At 40.1% G+C, this 14,526-nt stretch overlaps 1 pseudogene; it reads left to right on the forward strand.

The window, feature by feature from the left end:
* Positions 1–515: 515 nt before the first annotated feature.
* On the forward strand, positions 516–13,368 carry LOC102513065 (annotated as a pseudogene).
* The last annotated feature ends 1,158 nt before the right edge of the window (positions 13,369–14,526 follow it).

Below are 14,526 nucleotides of genomic sequence, written 5' to 3' on the forward strand. Positions count from 1 at the left end.
AAGAAAGGGAGCCCTAAATTAACCTTTAGGTTCCCACAGAACTGACACTGCTATAGTTGGCTATGACCCACTTGAGGTGATAAAAATAAAGATTAAGCTCATATCCACCCAAGAACGGCACACTCCTTCTGAAGCCACGAGAGGTCTCATTTAATTTAAGCCAACTAAGAATAACGTATGGATTTCAAAGGTTTCATGAAAAACAGGACACTTTATAAAATTCTTTTTTTTTTTGCAGGGGTGGGAGTGGGAGTGAAGACTTACACTTTACTCTTTAGACAGAGGGAGGAGATTAAAAATGTAAAATAATTTGATGGAGCTTATTTAATGTTTTGCTGAGGAAAAGCTGAGCAATCTTAACTTTTGTGCCTTCTTTCTGGGAGGATAACTATTAAAAATTTTAATATTGAATTTTTTTCTAAATAAAAATTATCTTTTCAGTATTTGATAACATTGAAAGAAATCCAAAGCCTCAGACGGTCCTTAGAAGGAAGTGCAGCAGTGTGGGTAAGAGCATGAACTTTGGCATCAGCAGCCCTGAGACTGACTCCCCAGCTGTGTTATCTCAGGCAAGTTTCTTAACCTCTCTGTGTCAGGCTCCTCATGTGTAAAGTGAGACTAATGATGGTATTTGCTTCATAGGGTTATTGAGAGAAGTAAATGAGCCAGTGCCTGTGGTGCTGTGCTGCTGAACATATAGTAAACACTCAACAATTGCTACTGATGGTTATTACTATTTGAAGCTTCTGTGATAGGCATGGAGGAGGGTCAAAGATCAAAGAATGGTTAAAAGCAAGTGCTTTAGAGTTTTATAGAGAAAATGAGCATAAACAACAATCAAACAAAGCAGAAAGAATGGATGGTCTGACAGGAACACAGGGTGTCATAGAAATAAATCCAGAGAACAGAGAAATTCTTTCCAGCTTTGTATTCTAGGGAAGGATGCACGCCAAAGCACCATTTGGATTGACCCTGACAATAGTTGGGATTTGGGTCATTAGATTAGGAGGGATGGGAAACAAAAGGAAACAAAGGCTCAAAGGAAATGGGGTCAATGTTATGCTCAGGGACGGGTGACTGCTGAAGCTTAGCTGGAGCACCATGTGCAGTAGGGATGAGGGGAGACCAAGGGGCTGGAAAAGCAGACTGGAGGAGATAAGGCAGAAGGCAGGCTGAAGGTGGGAGGGCTGTAAGAACCTGAAGCCAAGAATGGAAGGAGAACTGGCTGGAGTCAGAGTTCTGGGCATCCTCCTCCTGGCTTTCTATTTATTCATTGGCCCATGAGACCCCTGGTTTCAGTGTCTTCATTTAGGAATGGAGAGCGCTGGACATCGCTATCTCTTTGAGAGTCTAGTTTCAATTATTTTGGAGCTATATCCAGAAGTGCAACTTCCGGATCGCGAGATGGTTCTATTTTTAATTTTTGGAGGAACCTCCATAGAATTTTCCATGGTAGTTACATTGTTTTACATTCCCACTCACAGGGCACGAGGGTTTCAACTTCTCCACATCCCCACATAAATCCCCATGTATTTCCTGGTTTGGGGAGAGTAGTTATCCTAACAGGTGTGAGGCGATACTTCACGGTGGTTTAGATATGCATTTCTCTGATGATTAGTGATGTTGAGCACCTTTTCATATGCTTGTTGGCCATCTGTATATCATCTCCGGAGAAATGTCTATTCAAGTCCTTTGTCCATTTTTTAATTGGGTTACTTGATTTTATGCTTGTTTGTTTTTGAGTTGTACGAGTTCTTTCTATATTCTGGATATTAACCCCTTATCAAATATATGATTTGCAATATTTTCTCTCATCCTGCAGGTTGCCTTTCCACTTTGTTGATTATGTTTTTTGATCACAGGTTTTTAAGTTTTTGTTGTTCAATTTATCTATATTTGCTGTTGTTGCCTGTGCTTTTGGTGTCATAGCCAAGAAATTATTGCCAAATCCAGTGTCATGAAGCCTTTTCTCTTTATTTTCCTCTAGAAGTTTTATCATTTTGTATGTCACCAGCCGATAAACGTACCAGTTGCGCAGGGCCTTGGACTGCAGTGAGAAGCCCAGGGTACCAGGCGCGGCTGCAGCAGGAGCACAGGGGGTCCAGACACCAGCAGCAAGAGTGGTGCAGTGAAGAAGGATGACACCTTGGGACACCAGCAGCAGCTCCAGGACCCAGGCCCTGAGGCTGCCATCATTCTCACACTCCTCCAAGCTTCAGTTTTACGTGTAAAAGAGTGATAGAACGAAACTCCAAGAGTCTTTCTAGCTCTAAACATTCTTCAAGCGTTAATTCAATGTACACTTCCCATGCATCATATATGAGAGAAGACATGGTTCTAGACACCTTGCATGTGCTCTTTTCATCCTCAGAATGCCCTAACTAAGCGTCTACTGTGAGTGCAGCAAAACTGCACGCGCTAGGGGTGAAAGGTGATGGAGATACACCCCTCATGCTCAAGGAATTCACCATCAAGTCAAAGTCACCAGGGTTTGTTACCACTTTCTTATTTCTCCTTCCCCCTCTCTTTCTTATACTCCGGCTCTTCCTTCTCTCTGACTAATCTTCCATATAGTTCAACATATGTCAGGCTGTCAACATATGGCATATTTTGCAAACAGATAAACAGTGGCACATATGCAACCATATATTCCTGGCACACAGATTCCCCAGCTTGGCTTCGTCAGCTGCAGCAGACAGCATTTGGTAAGTCTCTCTCAGAAATTCCAGAATGCACAAGCCGCCCATGTATCCTCTGACAAATGGTTAAAAGAAGTTGTTCCATGTCTTCTTAACTGCAAAAGCCAGAACACTGCCTCTCTGCCGTTTCAGTTCGGAGGCATTTAATACCCAAGGCTCTGTCCTCACTCTCAACTGTTTGGGATGTTCTGACCAGAGGTCAAGTTGCCCATTAAAGATTCCTTTTCTTTTTTTTTCCATTTGGCAGTGATTCATGATCTCCTCTGCACCAGTAGATCAACCCTACTAGGACTTGGACGGGCTGCACCCTAAGAGTCTTAGTTTTATTTTTAAATGGACAAAACAGACCTAAGTCTCTGTGCAGATTCTGTAAATGCCCCACCCACATCCTCCAGCACTTTCCCTATGTGGCAGCCTGAATGCCTGACTCTGTATTTCTTTGAGGGCTTTCCCTGCTCCTGCACACAGTAGGCCCAAGGGGCTCCTGTACCCCCTCTCCCCCAGCATCCCTCAACCAATGAGTAATGAGAAACAATGGATCAATGCCCAGCCTTTCTCACCGAGGCAGTGGATCCCAGAGTTCCCACTGGGACACTTGCTTGATAGTATATCCTAGTTGGCTTCCCCTTGCTCTTACCCAGCACCCACTACCAGTGCTTCCTGGAATGACCCCATAAACAGAGCGCTTGCACTTGAATCCTTGTATCCGGGTCTTCTTCTGGCGTAACCCAAGTTTAGATCATCTGAAACTCAACTTTGGAAAAAAGGTGATAATGGCAACACAGGATCGACTCAAATTTGGGACTTTTGACTGGTGGCCCTGCACTTGAAAAATGCTCTTGGAGTATATAAACAACTAGGTCCTACTGAATAGCACAGGGAACTATGTTCAATAGCTTGTAATACCCTATAATGGAGAAGAATCTGAAAAAGAATATATACCTATGTATAACTGAACCACTATGCTATACACTGGAAACTAACTCAACATCATAAATCAACTATACTTCAATTTTTTAAAAAATGTTCCTGGATATCAATGAAAGCAGCAGCAGATCCCAAGCTGTTGGAAATACGACACCCAAATTCAACTTGCTCACTTGATCTGGTGAGAGTGAATCCTGACAGCTAAGCAGAACTTTCTTACCATGGTCACGTGGAAATGGAAACCGGAAGAGAGTGAGAAAGTTGAGTCTACCACTTTTTCTGCTCATGTGTGGCTTCTTGCCTCCTACCTCATAAGATCATATTTTGTTCCTTTTCCTTGTAAAGATTAAACTGTACACAAACAATAAGGTCCAGGAAAGCAGCAATCGAAGAAGAAAATGAATGAACATGACTGTTGGGTTGTTGTAATAGCTCATCAGAAGTTCAGTGTGTACTAAATCTGAGTTAACATTCAACTGCTAAAAACTCAGGTTAGACCCCAGGAATCAAAAGTCACTTAACAAAGGTAACTCCGGACAGCAAGTTTAAAAATAATCTTTATATGATTGCCTTTTAACTAGCTATTCCAAAATTTTCAGGGAAATTCCAGTGGCAAAATTTGATTTGTAAAAGCTGAATCCAGGGAGCGAGAAGACGAGTTTGAGGTGAGAGTGAGGCCCATTATGTCTCGAGCCTTGATCCCTTCAGTAAGCTCTATGCTAGTGACATCCAACAGAACTTTCTGCCACAATAGAATGTTCTAGAGCTACAATGTCTAATACTGTAACTGCTAGTCACATGTGGCTATTGATTACTTGAAACGTGGATAATGCATTCAATGTGTATTATAGTTATTTAAATAATTCATATATTATTATACATGCTGTACAACATAATTTTATAATTGTATTATAATTACAATAATGGTTATTCCAGTTCCAACTTTTTTCCCCATCCCCTTCTCCTTCCTCTCCCCAGCGAAGCCCTGGCTTGAGCTCATTTGCCTGTATTTGACCCAAGCATCCCCTCTTCAGGAGTGATTTTCTGTTCCTGTTCTTCAGACCTGCAGACTGACCACCACCTCCCAGGCTGTGGAATCTATCGGAGGGCCTGGCCCATGAGGACAGTCTTACAGAGCTGTCCGTCTCCAAACTAAACTCCTCTTTAATAACCTCTTTCCTACTGACTCATCCTGGGGTGGGGACACCAGAGGAAATATGGTGACTTGCCTCAAACCTTACATCACGGACATAGTACCTCTTCTCTTCATCCCTACGCCTGCTCTGATCTGTGGAGAGCCCTTGATGAACTATCCCTAGTGGACTAGTAAGGCAGATGTTGTCAGATGTCTGCATGTATCCCCTTAGAGCCCTTCACCATCTTCATGCACATCTGTCACTCCCCACCCCCTCCAGCTGGCACCTGTATCTCTGTTGGAGGGAAGTCCTCAGGCTGCCAGAACCCACTCTGCTATGCAAGGAGGTCCAGAAGTGCCTGGCAATCTATAGGACAGTGAGTCTTGATTCACTGATTATTACAGGGCTGGTGGGACTATAACTACTCTGGCTCCCTTGGTCCCTGATGAGAATTTACACTATCCTCAGACCAGAACTGAGCCCAGGTTACCCTCTTGGGGACATTGGTTGATGTACCATCCCTCCCTGGAGTTCTTCCTTTTCCAGTTCCATCTCCTTACTGGTTTGTATGAACCTGCATCTCTGAGACTACTCTAGGGGAATCCAACCTAAAACAAGTATTTCTTTAAATAAAACAAGCCAAATCCTAAAATTCACTAAAGCTTCTGCTGCTTCATCTTCGGTTTTTGTTTTTTTTTAATCTCTCTCTTTTTCTTTTTCTCTCTCTGCTTGTTTTTTAAAGAGACCGGTGGGCAGAAATACTTTCCAATTAAACATTATAAAATATTTTGAGCCTAGCAGAACAGATCAGTGTTACCCTAAACTCTTGAAAATGTTATCTGTCCAACAGATATGTACGTAAAGGTCCTCAATCCAAACATGTGAACCAGGAGCTCAGTGTCAGGCCCTCCAAATATAAAAGGAAAGAGAGGGATGCTATTAGATTCAGCAAATATTTGTTGCGGGTATACAGCGTTTGAGGCATTTGTGCCAGATGGAGAGATGAAAGTAACAGGGTACCCCAAGTTGCTCTCAATTTCACACAGCTCCAAAGAAGGAGTCTGCTAATCACACTGCTGCTTTGCCAAACATACTTGGCGACAAGGACTTATTAAAGATAGAATTGGGCTCTTCAAAATCTTTTTTAAAAAATTACCAAAGGGCTACTTCATGGCCTAGTTTCTTTATTAAGTAATAACGCATGGAACGTCTTGTTTTCAGTCCCCAGCAGCTGCCAAAACCTGAACATATCAAATCCAACAGATCACAGCCATCCGGGAGATCTATTAATAGCAAGATAATTTTCAAGTCCACTGTACCGAGTAGTGTTTTGTTTTTTGGTTAGGCATATAATGCATTCCATATCACGTTTGGTGAGTTGTGTTTTGAGGTTGCATTTTTAAAAATAAATCAGGCTTGTTTTAAATTAGGGCAAAAATCAACCCATCATTGTTTGGTATTTTGGCTTGGGATATTGTGGTACCACAGCTAATATCTAGGTTTATGGAACCTAAATTAAAACACACTTGTCTCTTCCATGTCCTTGTACTGTGTTTATCTGGAATCACAGAAGTGAAAGAAAGAAAATAGCTCTCTGGCAAGGGAGTAAGTTGTAATAATCCCATGAAGCATATCATCTAACATGGATTCTGGTCCATTTGGGGGCATCTCAAGTGAAGGAGAAGAACTGCACAGGGAGGAAAACAACAGTCTCCCCTGTTCAAACCATGTATCAAGGCCTCTGTGTGAATATGTCTTGTTTAAAAGTCCTTCCCTACCACAGGGTCATAAAGCTATTATGATGGTTAACTTTTCAACTTGGCTAGGCTACGGTGCCTGGTTGTTTGGTCAAACACCAGTCTAGATGTTGCTGTGAAGGTGTTTTACAAATGTGGCTTAACATTTACATCAGCAGACTTTGATAAAGCAGATTACCATCCATATGGACCTGATCCAATCAGTTGAAGGCCTAAAGAGAACAGACTGAGATTCCTCAAGGAATAAAGAATTTGGTCTCTAGACTGCCTTCAGACTCAAGGCTGCAACATCAACTCTTGCCAGAATTTCCAGCCTCCTGGCCTGCCCTGGGGATTTTAGATTTTCCAGTCCTATGCCCACAATTGTGCCAGTCCATTGCTTAAAATTAATCATTTCTTTCTCTCATTTATATATACACACACACACATATACACACACACACACACACACATCCCAATAGGATATGTACACCAATATGTATACACACACACATTCTACTGGTTCTGTTTGTCCAGAGAACTCCGACTAATACAGAGATATCTTCTAAAAGTTAAGTTTGGGATTTCACAACTAACTTTTTAACTCATCTGGAATTGATTTTGTGGATATATTCTTAATTTATTATTTCTTCAGGCAATTTCAAGTCTTTTGTGAAGTAAAAAGAGATAAATGTGTTTACCAGTCCTCTAGACTGCAATTCTGTGTATCCTGTCAAAAGCATAAACATCTAGTTCTCATTGTACAAATTCTGATGCAATAGGTCTGAGATGTGGCCTAACATGTATAGTTTATTAATACAGGCAATTCTGAAGTTCTATATAGAAGAATATGTAAATGAATATTTTATATTCTTTGGATAGGAAACATCTGAGAAAGGTATTAGAGACAAAATCCATTAAGAAAAAAGCTTGACAATCTACGGGATGGGAGAAAATGTTTGCAAAAGATGAGACTGGCAAGGGCTTCATTTCCAGAATATATAAACAGCTGATACAACTTAATAACAAAAAAAAAAAAAAAAACCAAATAACCCAATCTAAAAATGGGCAGAAGACCCAAACAGGCAATTCTCTAATGAAGACATACAAATGGCCAACAGGCACATGAAAAAATGCTCAATATCGCTAATTATCAGAGAAATGCAAATCAAAACTACAATGAGGTATCACCTCACATCAGTCAGAATGGCCATCATTCAAAAGTCCATGAACAACAAATGCTGGAGAGGGTATGGAGAAAAGGGAACCCTCCTACACTGCTGGTAGGAATGTGGTTTGCTGCAGCCATTGTGGAAAACAGTATGGAGACTCCTCAAAAGACTGAAAATAGACTTACCATATGACTCAGCAATCCCACTCCTGGGCACATATCCAAAGGGAACCTTAATTCAAAAAGACACATGCACCCCAATGTTCATAGCAGCACTATTTACAATAGCCAAGACATGGAAGTAACCTAAATGTTCATCGACAGATGACTGGATAAAGAAGTTGTGGTAAATTTATACAATGGAATACTACTCAGCCATAAAAAGAATAAAATTATGCCATTTGTAGCAATATGGATGGACCTGGGGATTGTCATTCTACGTGAAGTAAGCCAGAAAGAGAAAGAAAATTACTGTATGATATCACTTATACATGGAATCTAAAAAAAGAAAAGAAACAGACTCACAGACACAGAAAACAAATTTATGGTTACTAGGAGTGAAGGGGGTGGGAAGGAATAAATTGGGAGTTCAAGATTTGCAGATACTAATATATTTAAAATAGATAAACAACAAGTTTATACTGTATAGCACAGGGAACTACAGTCAATATCTTGTAGTAACTTATGGTTAAAAAGAATATGAAAATGAATATACGTATGTTCCTATATGACTGAAGTATTGTGCTGTACACCAGAAATTGACACAACACTGTAAACTGACTGTACTTCAATAAAGATATTTTTTAAATAAAATAAAATAAAATAAAATAAAATAAAATAAAATAAAAATGGGCAGAAGATCTGAATAGACATTTTTCTAAAGAGGAAATACAGGTGGCCATAAGGCACATTAAAAGATGTTCAATATCATTAATCATCAGAGAAATGCAAATTAAAACCACAATGAGGTATCACCTCACACTTGTCAGAATGGCTATCATCAAAATAACCACAAATCACAAATGTTGGTGAGGAGGTAGAAGAAAGGGAACCCATGTATACTGTTGTTGGGAATGTAAATTGGTGCATCCACTATGGAAAACTATGAAGTTTTCTTAAAAAAAAAACAAAACTAAAAACAGAACTACTGTATGATCCAGCAAATCCATTCCTGCGTATTTATCCAAAAAAAAGAAAAACACTAATTTGAAAAGATACATACATTCCAATGTTCATAGCAGCATTATTTATAATTACCAAGATACGGAAGCAACTTAAATATCCTTCAACAGATGAATGGATAAAGATGAAGTATATTACACACACACACACACACACACAAGAATACTACTCAGCCATAAAAAAGAATGTAATTTTGCCACCTGCAATGACATGGATGGACTTGGAAGGCATTACACTAAGTGAAATAAGTCAGACAGGGAAAGACAAATACTGTATAATATCACTTATATGTGGATTACTAGTGAATGTAGCAAAAAAGAAACAGACTCAGAGATACAGAGAACTAGTGGTGACCAGTGGGGAGAGGGACGTGGGGAGGAGCAATATAAGGGTAGGGAATTAAAAGTACAAAGTATTACGTATAAAACAAATAAGCTCCAAGAACGTAACACAGGGAATATAACCAGTATTGTGTAGTAACTATGAAGGGAATATAACCTTTAAAAATTGTAAATCACTATGTTTTACACTTGTAACTTACGTAACACTGTACCTCAACTATACTTCAATTTAAAGATGAAAGAAAAAATAGAAGAAAATCATCAGGCTGTTTCAATGATCTTAATGTATGTAAATCAATATCTAAGTGACAAACTTATTTCAAAATATACCTAGCATGCAACAGGTGGGTGTTAAATGACTCTTTAAATAAAATAATAAATTGGCTGCCACTAGGAACATAAAAAAACTTTTAATTACTTTTTGAAATTTTTAAATAAAAGAAAAATGAAACCCAATACCTGATTTAGGCTGTTTAACAGAGTAATAGTATTAATAGCTAACATTTGAAAAGCACTTACTATGTGCCAGGCACTATGTGTTTTACATATATTATCTTAATCTCCACATTCAATTGCAAAGATTATTATTATAATTTCCTTTTTCCAGTTGAGGAAACTGACATTCAGAGAGGTTTAATAAGTTGTCCAAGTTCACACAGCTAGTAAAATAGCAGATCTGTGGTTGATCTCAAAAAGTCTATTTCCTGAGTCTGTAACCTTAACTGGCATAAGACAGAGAAAAAATCGTATGTAAATATGAAAGGTCATTTCTTAACAATTTGGTATCTCAAAGTTACAGCTGTGAGACAGCCAGGATGCTCCCTTGTCTCTTGCATTTCCTGACTTCATACAATTTCATCAAGCAATAAAATGTTAGGTGGATGTGATGGTGGAGATGTGCCAGCACTCAGACTGTTCTGTTGTGCTGCTTGCCATCAACTCTCCTAGATTTGTTGAGGGAGGTGGAGGGTGTTAAACCTCTAACTAAAAGCAGGTTTGTCAATTGACAAGGTTCTTATAATTTATGCTTTCCCTTGCCATCAAGACCGCCAACTAGAGAAAGCTATTTATAAGGCTGTTTATCCCAAGGTTGTTTATCCCATTCTATTGTGCAAGGAGCATTTTTTATATCACATTTCCAGCACATCTGTACACACTACAAACAGTGCCTGCTCAACAAAAATACAGATGAGGAGGAGGAGGCTCAGATATACCCAGCAAATTCTCAAAAGGGGGTGGTGTGGCTGAGTAGTTAAAAGCAGAACATTAGAATCAGATCAGACCTTGGTTCAAATCCTGGTGCCACCACTTATAAGTCTTTGGGCAAGTTAGTTAATCTCTTGGTGTCAAAAATAAGTAAGGGGGTGTTATGAAGATTAAATGATATGATTCGGGTCAAGAACTTGGCAAGAGCTGCTACTCTGTCATCATCATCATTATCATCTCAACTTACCAGTAAAAATTTAGTAACTATGACTTCATCAAATTCTAAATTATCTATAGACTTCAATGTCATCCAAAGAAAAGAAATAGATCTTTACCATGGAAGACAGAACTGAGAGTCTAAGATTCTTGGTGACAAACCTTTCCTGGGGTCTTGATAGTGTAAAATCAGTACAAGATGGTGACCTGAGGTGGTCAAATGGAATCAAGACTGGTAATCCCATCTGCAGTCACCTGACGATCCTTGTCATTTCCTCAGAGAAATTACCTCCAATACTGTTCTGACTTAGAGATGTGACCCTTTTTCAACTCAGAATGGCCACAACTATAGACTGTCAATGCTTGAAGACAACAGAAAGCATGTCTTGGCCTATTCTGCCATTTCACTATTGCCCCACTCCCCGACCCCACAGCCATAATCTCCAACATGACAGGCTTCTTTGAAGTCTGCAACAATTAAACAGAGCCATGCTCAAAAAAAAAAAAAAAAAAAAAAAAAGGAACAGATTTTGTTAAATGAAAACAAATGAAACTAAAGGAAAGGTCATAGTTTTTGTATTTCTGTAACAAATACAATCTAATGATATTCCATATCTGCAAGAATCCCTCTCTCTCTTCTAGGTTATAAGAAAATTTCTCCTTCATCAATCATCTTGCATACTTTCCTTAGGGGAAACTGTTTACATTTCATCATATCTTTGAAAATGTAATAGATCTCCATCTTAATCAACCTTTCTAATTTGGATCATTCCTTTAAAAGGCTAATGAATACATTTATTTTTAAGAATACAACTCGGCAGCGAATTCGACTGGTATCAGAGGTACCATAAGTCAGTGCAGTTTTAGGGATAGTTTTGAGAATGAACAGCTGTGATGCCCACAGTAACTCTGGCAGATTGATGCAGCAGTGGCTCCCAATTTGTTCAAGTCTCCCTGTATCCATACTCTTGGGTAGTCTCTTTCTACTCTAACTCTAGACTTGGCCATGTGATTTTTTTGATCAACAGGATAATAGTAAATGTGAAGCAAGCAAAGATTTGAAAAGCACTTGCACACTGGGGCTATCCTTCTCTTGCTATTCTTAGGACTCTTGCTATAGCTGCCACATGAACAAACCTATCTAGGGCTGCCTGATGAATGATGAGAGAAATCCAGCTAACAGCCAGCCAATATCCTAGCTGACCCAGCGACTGTCTGCAGACCCATGTGAGTGATGCCTAGTTTAGACCAGCAGAAGGCTCACCCATCTGAGTCCAGTCCAAATTTCCAGAGCACAAAATTGTGGTGGCTGTTTTAAGCCATTAGGCTGCTCAGTGGTTTGTTATACAGTGAAAGCTAACTGACCCAGGGTCTCAGTGAGAGCAGAGTTGCAGAACCAGCATTGGGGCAGAAGTTGAATCCTATCAGAACAATTTTGCTTATCAACAGCTGTGAGTGACACTGATGTAAAATAACGGAGGTGAGCACCCCGGTGGTCCACCCCATCCACACACAGTTATCAACAGGTAACTATGAAAACTGGAACAAACGTAGCTACAGAGGATGGGGTGGGCTGACCCCTCACAATTCAGTGTTTAGTATCAATTGAGTAGCACTTGAAATTATGAAGATTTTAGGAATAGTAGGAGCCTCCAGTTAAGCGCCACCTAAAACTTCACTTGTCTGCTACTCTGCATCTCATGCTTTGCATAGTAAAGCTCCTGTAGCCCTTGGTTGGATCACATCAACTGGCTCGTGAAACTGGGACTTGCTCTAGGATTTTTTTTTCCAATCTACTTTTCCTAAGTATATGCTCCGTAGAATATCCCTTCAGAAAAGGGTTCTGTGGTCACATAAATTACTGCAGACCCTTGATCCCTCTTAGAATGTACCCTGGCATTTTAAAGACCAGTTTGTCTTCATTTATTCCAGTGCTGAAATATATTGGACCATAGAATCCTTTTTGTGAGAAACATATATTAAAAACTCATTAACCAATGCTTCTCAGAGCACACTTTGAGAAAGTTGTTTTTTAACTTTCTTATGATGAAATACAGCGCACATATGGAAAAGTACATGAAGCACAAACACGCAGCATAATGAATTACTGTAGACCAAACAGTCTCGTAACTACCATGCTGGTCAAGAAGTAGATCACTGAGTGTGTCAAACAAACCTGTCTGGTCATGTTGGAGTCACCCTGACCCCAAAGGCCACGCAGTATTCTGGTCATCTTTCGGGTGGTCAGGACAGGCACAACACAGGCAGTAACGGAGTGAGCTTTCCTTACACCCTGCCCCCCATCCACATGCCTCAGCCCTGACCTGGAGGGACTCCTTCAAGAGGCCAATAGCATATAAGGACAGCCTGCTGTTCCAGAGCCACGTGTGACCAAGCTGCCCCTATTGACAATGCAACAGTCTTGTTTTCTTACACTGCATGGCAACCCTGGATTCAATGACATTGAATCCACTCTCCAGAGATGAAAGGCTATTGGGCAGGTTTGGATGCATCTGCCAAGACTACTAACGAATCCACCATTTCAAGCATTTTAATTGGCTGCATAATGGAGCATCAGGGTGCTAATATCAGTAAGATCCCCCAGATGTCTGGGGCATAGTTCAACATTGCAAACCCAATGGAAGGATTTAAGTTAGGCAGGTGACCATCACTGGACCTGCTGCCAGCAATAGGCTACTTCACTATCTCACTGTCAGGCTTTCCTCAGAGATGGGTGGTACGGGGCGCCGCTAAAACAATGCAGATTCGTCCATAATTCTTTTTGGCCGTTCACCACTCTTGATCCATCTGTGTAGTTTCCGAACAGTCAGCAATTCTAGGTTTTAAACAATCCCTAAGTTTCAGTTTCTCTACACTTTATCATCCACTTGTGATTTTTAAATTATTCTAATTCCTTTCTCCATTCAGCTGTTAGAGCAGAGTTCCATATTTAGTTTTATAAGCTTCCCTCTGTTTTGTTTTATTTTGGGGTTTTTTGCTCACGAATTTTTTTGTTGTTGTTGGTCACAGAACTCTAAGAGTAGAATATGAATACAATTCAGGTTAGTCTATAATGTCAGAAGTTTTTCAAAAGCTAATTAAAAGACGGACTGGAAAAAATTTTAGCCAGCTAAGGTTTTCCTCAGTTATCTTTACTACTGTTCTGCAATCACAGGAAACTTGGAATCTCGATACATTCCTGCTCTGGGTATCTTTGCTTTATTATCCCAAACAAAAGCTACAGACAGAACATTATATTCTGTTGGTAGTGACTGTGGACCAGCCTATTGGAAATCAAAGAACCGCCATTTATTGGTTTGCTCCTATATGCTAAGCACTGTACTGAGCTGCGGATGTACATTCTGTAGTTAATTCTCTCCACGATTCTAGAAGGAGGTATTATCATCCCTCTTTTATAAGTGAGGAAACTATGAATCACTGAATAAAATAACTTGATCAAGGTCAGACAAATCAAACAGCCAGTAAATGGCAATGGCAGGATTTGAACTCAAGACTGAATCTAACCCCAAAGTTCATGGCTTTCCCACTGCAACACGTTGCCCTCTGGTAAGAGCAGGGACTTGGCAGAATTGTTCTGTGAAAGGGAACTACCCAGTGTTACCTTTGCTACAGGATAATTGGTGAGGAAAAATCTTTCTGTTCACTTTCTGTCTTGGGGTGGATTACCCTAGAAGCAAAAGCTAAGAGAAGGATTTGAGTGCAAGTCACTTCTTTGAGTGGTGAATCTAGGAAACCCCAGTAGGGGAAGTGAGACAGGAAGGAAAGGCAGCCAATAAGGGGAAAGCTAGCAAACACCGAGGGTCACTGGAGCGCACTGCTGGGGAACTCCCAGAGCCCAGTGCTGCCCCATGCCCCAGAGTGACCCCACCTCATCGCTGCTCCAGTGGAGGG

The sequence above is a fragment of the Camelus ferus genome, chromosome X, assembly GCF_009834535.1.
Source record: "Camelus ferus isolate YT-003-E chromosome X, BCGSAC_Cfer_1.0, whole genome shotgun sequence".
Classification (NCBI taxonomy): Eukaryota; Metazoa; Chordata; class Mammalia; order Artiodactyla; family Camelidae; genus Camelus; species Camelus ferus.